Source organism: Trichosurus vulpecula, chromosome 5 (assembly GCF_011100635.1).
Source record: "Trichosurus vulpecula isolate mTriVul1 chromosome 5, mTriVul1.pri, whole genome shotgun sequence".
Taxonomy (NCBI): domain Eukaryota; kingdom Metazoa; phylum Chordata; class Mammalia; order Diprotodontia; family Phalangeridae; genus Trichosurus; species Trichosurus vulpecula.
This window is the reverse complement of record NC_050577.1, coordinates 207,464,105-207,469,939: the sequence shown is the minus strand read 5'-3', so window position 1 is coordinate 207,469,939 and position 5,835 is coordinate 207,464,105. Positions and strand designations below refer to the sequence as shown.

Genomic DNA, 5,835 nt, shown 5'->3' with positions numbered 1-5,835 from the left:
CTTCTTCATTTTATGCCTTACTGCTCACTAGTACAACAGGTGTGTCCATGACCTCATGTTTCTCAAAGAACACTAGATGTGTCCGTGTGATGGGATCCCTGTCTCTAGCTAGCCACTGCCCCCAGATCCCTTCTTTATATTTCTCACAAAAACAACAGGTGTGTCCATGCACTCAACCACAACCACATTCATCTAGTCTCAGACAGGACCGCAATAGTCAGCCAGTCAGAAATCAGCACCACCAGGATGCCTGAGCAGGATGTGGACCCCAAAACAATAGAAAGGACTATCCCTAAGCAGATACCGGTGCAGTAATAGTAAAGAACTGACCTAGAGTGAACTTATGATGTAGAGAGGCTTATCATAATATCATTACCATATATACATATCCCCCAAATAGCTTTTTCTGTACACATTGTGGGTAATCTCACATGCAGTTTCACTGAGGCAGGGACCCCTCCCCTATTACTTAATCCCTTAACAAGCCCCTCCTGCCTAGTTAATACTCATAATTTCTGTTATGTAATTGCATATTTACCCTATAAAAATCCATCTTGCTTTCTCTGAAGTTGCTGGTTCCTCTTGGAACTTAGCCAGCTCCCTGAGAGATGTCCGTTTCAGTAAATGCCTATACTTGGATTAGAGGTGGTCTGACTCCGAATTCGTTGAGATGGTTCCACCACAAAACATCATGAAACCCCAACAGTTTTTGGCATCCCTGGGTGGGCAGAGATTAAACCTCAACAGTTTTTGGTGTCCCTGGGTGGGCAGAGCCTAAACCTTAACACATATATAATTTATAATTAAGCTAAAATTCTCTAAGGGGGCATATTCGATTCTTTTTTCATAAATAAGGGTGTACTGTGTGATTAAAAATGTGTGAAAGATTTCCCACCCCCGCCTCCCGCCGCTGCACTGCTCTTGGTCCCTTAGTTCTCCCCTTAGTCTCCTTAGTTCTGGCCTTTGGAACTGGAATAGAACTTATATACTTCACATCCTTGCAACTACACCTTAGGGCACCAGGAAGTTGACCCCCGATAGTGATGCATTATTAGGAGTCAGTACCAGAAGGGCCATTCCTATAGGAAGCACAGTCAGAACCCTGACTTGGGTACCCCATCTCTGCTTTGTGCTGCACATCACAGCTTGGCTTCTCATCTTTAGTATCCCTCTTGGTTTTTGACTTTCCTGAGCTCATGGGCCTTAAACAAGTCTATTGTCATGTGTGGGAGCTGGGAGAACTGGGGCTCTGAAATCCCCTCAGGTACTGAGACTCTTTGAGTACTTGAGACACCCTTTGTGTGTGTGGAGCTCATGACAGTGTTTTGGGCTGTGTCCCAACTGGGCCTTAACTGAATCCTCTTGGCTGCCCTGTTCACCCTCCACCTGGGCCTTGCATATGGGCCAGACAAGCAAGACTTGTGCTACCTCCATGCTCAGCTTCAAAGAAAACTTTAATTACTTGCTGGGCCCCATGTTGGAAATGCTGAGTGACATCTAATCCCTGGGGCAAAACTACTGTCCCTAGGCTTTAAAGTCCTGTCTGCCCCTTCCCAGCCTATTCCAAGAAATCCAAGAGCTGTCCTAGAAAACCTTCTTCTCTGCTCTTGAACTTGAGGGTTCCACATCTGTTTCAATTTAAGGATCTACCCCCTAGAAGCTTGAGGCTGCATCCTTCTGGGTCCTAGACACCCCCCACCCCAAATGCTATCTCTTCTGTATTCTAGGCTATATTTCCTAGATTCCAAACTTCCCTCCCTGTGGAGGTTCTCAGGAATGGTTCTCAGGATATGGTATACAGTTTCCTGGCTTGGGGCCCACACCAAGACTCAAGATTTAGCATACCTTAATCCAGGATTTCACTCCTCTAACTAAGGACCCTTCAATTCAATCTAGAGAAAGGATTGAGACCCTGGGGGAGGCATCAGGCCTGTCCAAACAATAGGCCCTTTCCTGCCTATTTTCCTCTCCAAATGCTAGGCTACAAGGTTGGCCCTCATCAGTCTCCTACCACTTATCCCAAACCCCATATTCAGAGCCCTCTCATTTTCCTTTATATTTTTATTTATCTACTAACTAGCTTATTAATTAATTTTTTTTTCCAGTGGCTGAGTATGACAGTTTGAATAATATTCCACCCTAGTACTTTCTCTCCCCCCTGCAGTGAAGAGAGATTTTTCACCATAAATTCTCCAGAACCACTGCATGAAGCCCTTTTTAGATGTGTTTTATATTTAGTAGAAATGCTTCCATCATAGCCAGTATTAACTCATGGTTTCAAATTTTTCTTATGGTTTTTTTTAAAATTTATTTAATATATTTAGTTTTCAGCATTGATTTTCACAAGAGTTTGAATTAAAAATTTTCTCCACATTTCTACCCTCCCGCCCACTCCAAGGTGGCGTATATACTGGTTGCCCCATTCCCCAGTCAGCCCTCCCTTCTGTCACCCCACTCCCCTCCCATCCCATTTTCCCTTCATTTCTTGTAGGGCAAGATAAATTTCTACACCCCATTGCCTGTGTATCTTGTTTCCTAGTTGCATGCAAAAACTTTTTTGTTTGTTTGTTTTTGAACATCTGGTTTTAAAACTTCGAGTTCCAAATTCTCTCCCTTCTTCCCTACCCACCTTCTCTACCTATAGAAGGCAAGTAATTCAGCATAGGCCACATGTGTATCATTATGTAAAACCCTTCCACAATACTCATGTTGTGAAAGACTAACTATATGTTGCTCCTTCCTAGCCTATCCCCCTTATTGAATTTTCTCCCTTGACCCTGTCCCATTTTGAAAGGGTTTCTTTTTGATTACCTCCTCCCCCTATCTGCCCTCCCTTCTATCATCCCCCATTTTTTATCTTCTTCCTCCTTCTTTTCTGTGGAGTAAGATACCCAATTGAGTGTGTATGGTATTCCCTCCTCAGGTTACATCTGATGAGAGCAAGATTCACTCATTCCCCCTCACCTGCCCCCTCTTCTCTTCCAACAGAACTGCTTTTTCTTGCCACTTTTATGAGACATAATTTACCCCATTCTATCTCTCCCTTTCTCCCTCTCTCAATATATTCCTCTCTCATCCCTTAATATATATATATATATACACATACATATATACATACATACAACCTCACATATACATATATATATATATATATATATACATAAACATATACAGATATGTATATATATATGCATATTCCCTTCAGCTACCCTAATACTGAGGTCTCATGAATCATACTTGTCGTCTTTCCGTGTAGGAATGTCAACAACACAGTTCAACTTTAGTAAGTCCCTTGCAATTTCTTTTTCTCGTTCTTTTTCTTGATTACCTTTTCATGCTTCTCTTGATTCTTGTGTTTGAAAGTCAAATTTTCTATTCAACTCTGGTCTTTTCACTGAGAAAGCTTGAAAGTCCTCTATTTAATTGAAAATCCATATTTTGCCTTGGAGCATGATACTCAGTTTTGCTGGGTAGGTGATTCTTGGTTTTAATCCTAGCTCCATTGACCTCCAGAATATCGTATTCCAAGCCCTTCGATGTCTTAATGTAGAAGCTGCCAGATCTTGGGTATTTTTTACTGAGCTGGACAAAATAATAACAATATTCATTTGGAAAAACAAGAGGTCTAGAGTATCTAGGATATTAATGCTAGAGATGGTGGTTTAGCCACACCAGATATTAAACTGTACTACACAGCAGCAGTCATCAAAACTGCCTGGTACTGGTTAAGAAACAGGGGTGTGGATCAGTGGAATAGGATAGGTACACAAGTAGGTGAAATCAACAAGTTTAGCAATCTACTCTTTGATAAACCCAAAGAGGCCAGTTTCTGGGCTAATAATTCACTATTTCACAAAAACTGTTGGGAAAATTGGAAAATGGTAGGGCAAAAACTGGGCATAGACCAATATCTTACACCATATACCAAAATAAAGTCAAAATGGGTTCATGATTTAGGAGTAAAAGTTGATACTCTAAGTAATTTGGAAAGCAAGGAATAGTTTACTTATCAGATTTGTGGAAAAGTAAAGAATTCATGACCCAACAAGAGATAGAGAGCATTACAAAATGCAAAATGGATAATTTTGATTATGTCAAATTGAAATGTTTTTGTACAAAAAAAGCCAATGCAACAAGAATTAGGAGGGAAGCAGAAAATTGGGAGAAAATCTTTGCAACTAGTATCTCTGATAAAGGCCTCACCTCTAAAATATACAGGGAGCTGAGCCAAATATATAGGAATACAAGCCATTCCCCAATTGAGAAATGGTCAAAGGATATGAACAGGCAGTTTTCAGAGGAAGAAATTAAAGCTATCTACAGGCATATGGAAAAATGCTCTGGATCGCTGCTGATTAGAGAAATGCAAATCAAAACAACTCTTAGATACCACATCTCTCCTGTCAGATTGGCTAAAATAACAAATCAGGAGAATGATAAATGCTGGAAAGGATGTGAGGAAATTGGAACATTGTTGCATTGCTGGTGGAGTTGTGAGCTGATCCAGCCATTTTGGAGGGCGGTGTGGAACTATGCCCAAAGGGCTATAGAAATGTTCATACCCTTTGACCCAGCAATACCACTTCTAGGGTTGTATCCCAAAGAAATCACACAAGCGGGAAAAGGACCCAGATGTACAAGAATATTTATAGCAGCTCTCTTTGTGATAGCCAAGAATTGGAAAGCAAAGGGATGCCCATCAATTGGGGAATGGCTGAACAAGCTGTGGTATATGAAGGTGATGGAATACTATTGTGCCATAAGAAATGGGGATGATGCAGACTTCATAACAACCTGGAAAACCCTACACGACATAATGCTGAGTGAGCGGAGCAGAGTCAGGAGAACATTGTACACAGCCACAGATATGTGGATTCCGTGAGGACCAACCCTGACATACTGCGCTTTTCTCAGCAACCTAAGGGGCAAGGACAACGCCAGGGGAGTCATGATGGAGAATGCTATCTTCATCCAGACAAAGAACTGTGAAGTTTGAATACAGACTGAGGCACACTACATGCTCGCCTTTTCTGCTTCTCTTTTGTTTTTGTTTTTGGGGTTTTTTTTTTTTGGTTCTGTTTCTTCTTTCTCATGATTCATTCCATTGGTCAAAATTCTTCTCCACGACTTGACTAGTGCATAAATTAATTCAATGCAAAGTCATACATGACAGTTATATGAGACTCCATGCCGTCTTGGGGAGGGAGGGGGAAGGGAGGGGAGAAAAACTGGAACTCAAAACTATGTAGAACCGTGTGTGGTAAACTAAAAATAAATAAAGAAATTTATAAAAAATTAAAAAAAAAAAAAGAAAATCCATATTTTGCCTTGGAGCATGATACTCAGTTTTGCCGGGTAGGTGATTCTTGGTTTTAATCCTAGCTCCATTGACCTCCAGAATATCGTATTCCAAGCCCTTCGATGTCTTAATGTATAAGCTGCCAGATCTTGGGTATTCTGATTGTGTTTCCACAATACTCAAATTGTTTCTTTCTGGCTGCTTGCAATATTTTCTCCTTGATCTGGGAGCTCTGGAATGTGGTGACAATATTCCTAGGAGATTCCTTTTTGGGATCTATTTGAGGAGGCAATCTGTGGATTCTTTCAATTTCTATTTTGCCTTGTGACTCTAGGATATCAGGGCAAATCCCCTTGATAATTTCTTGAAAGATGATATTTAGGCTCTTTTTTTGATCATGGCTTTCAGGTAGTCCAATAATTTTTAAATTATCTCTCCTGGATCTATTCTCTAGGTCAGTGGTTTTTCCAATGAGATATTTCACATTGTCTTCCATTTTTTTTTCATTCCTTTGGTTCTTTTTTATAATACCTTGG

The 5,835-nt window shown here is 40.7% G+C and overlaps 1 pseudogene; it reads left to right on the top strand.

Moving 5' to 3' along the window:
- The first annotated feature begins 1,031 nt into the window (after positions 1-1,031).
- Positions 1,032-1,494, top strand: LOC118851180 (annotated as a pseudogene).
- Positions 1,495-5,835: the final 4,341 nt, after the last annotated feature.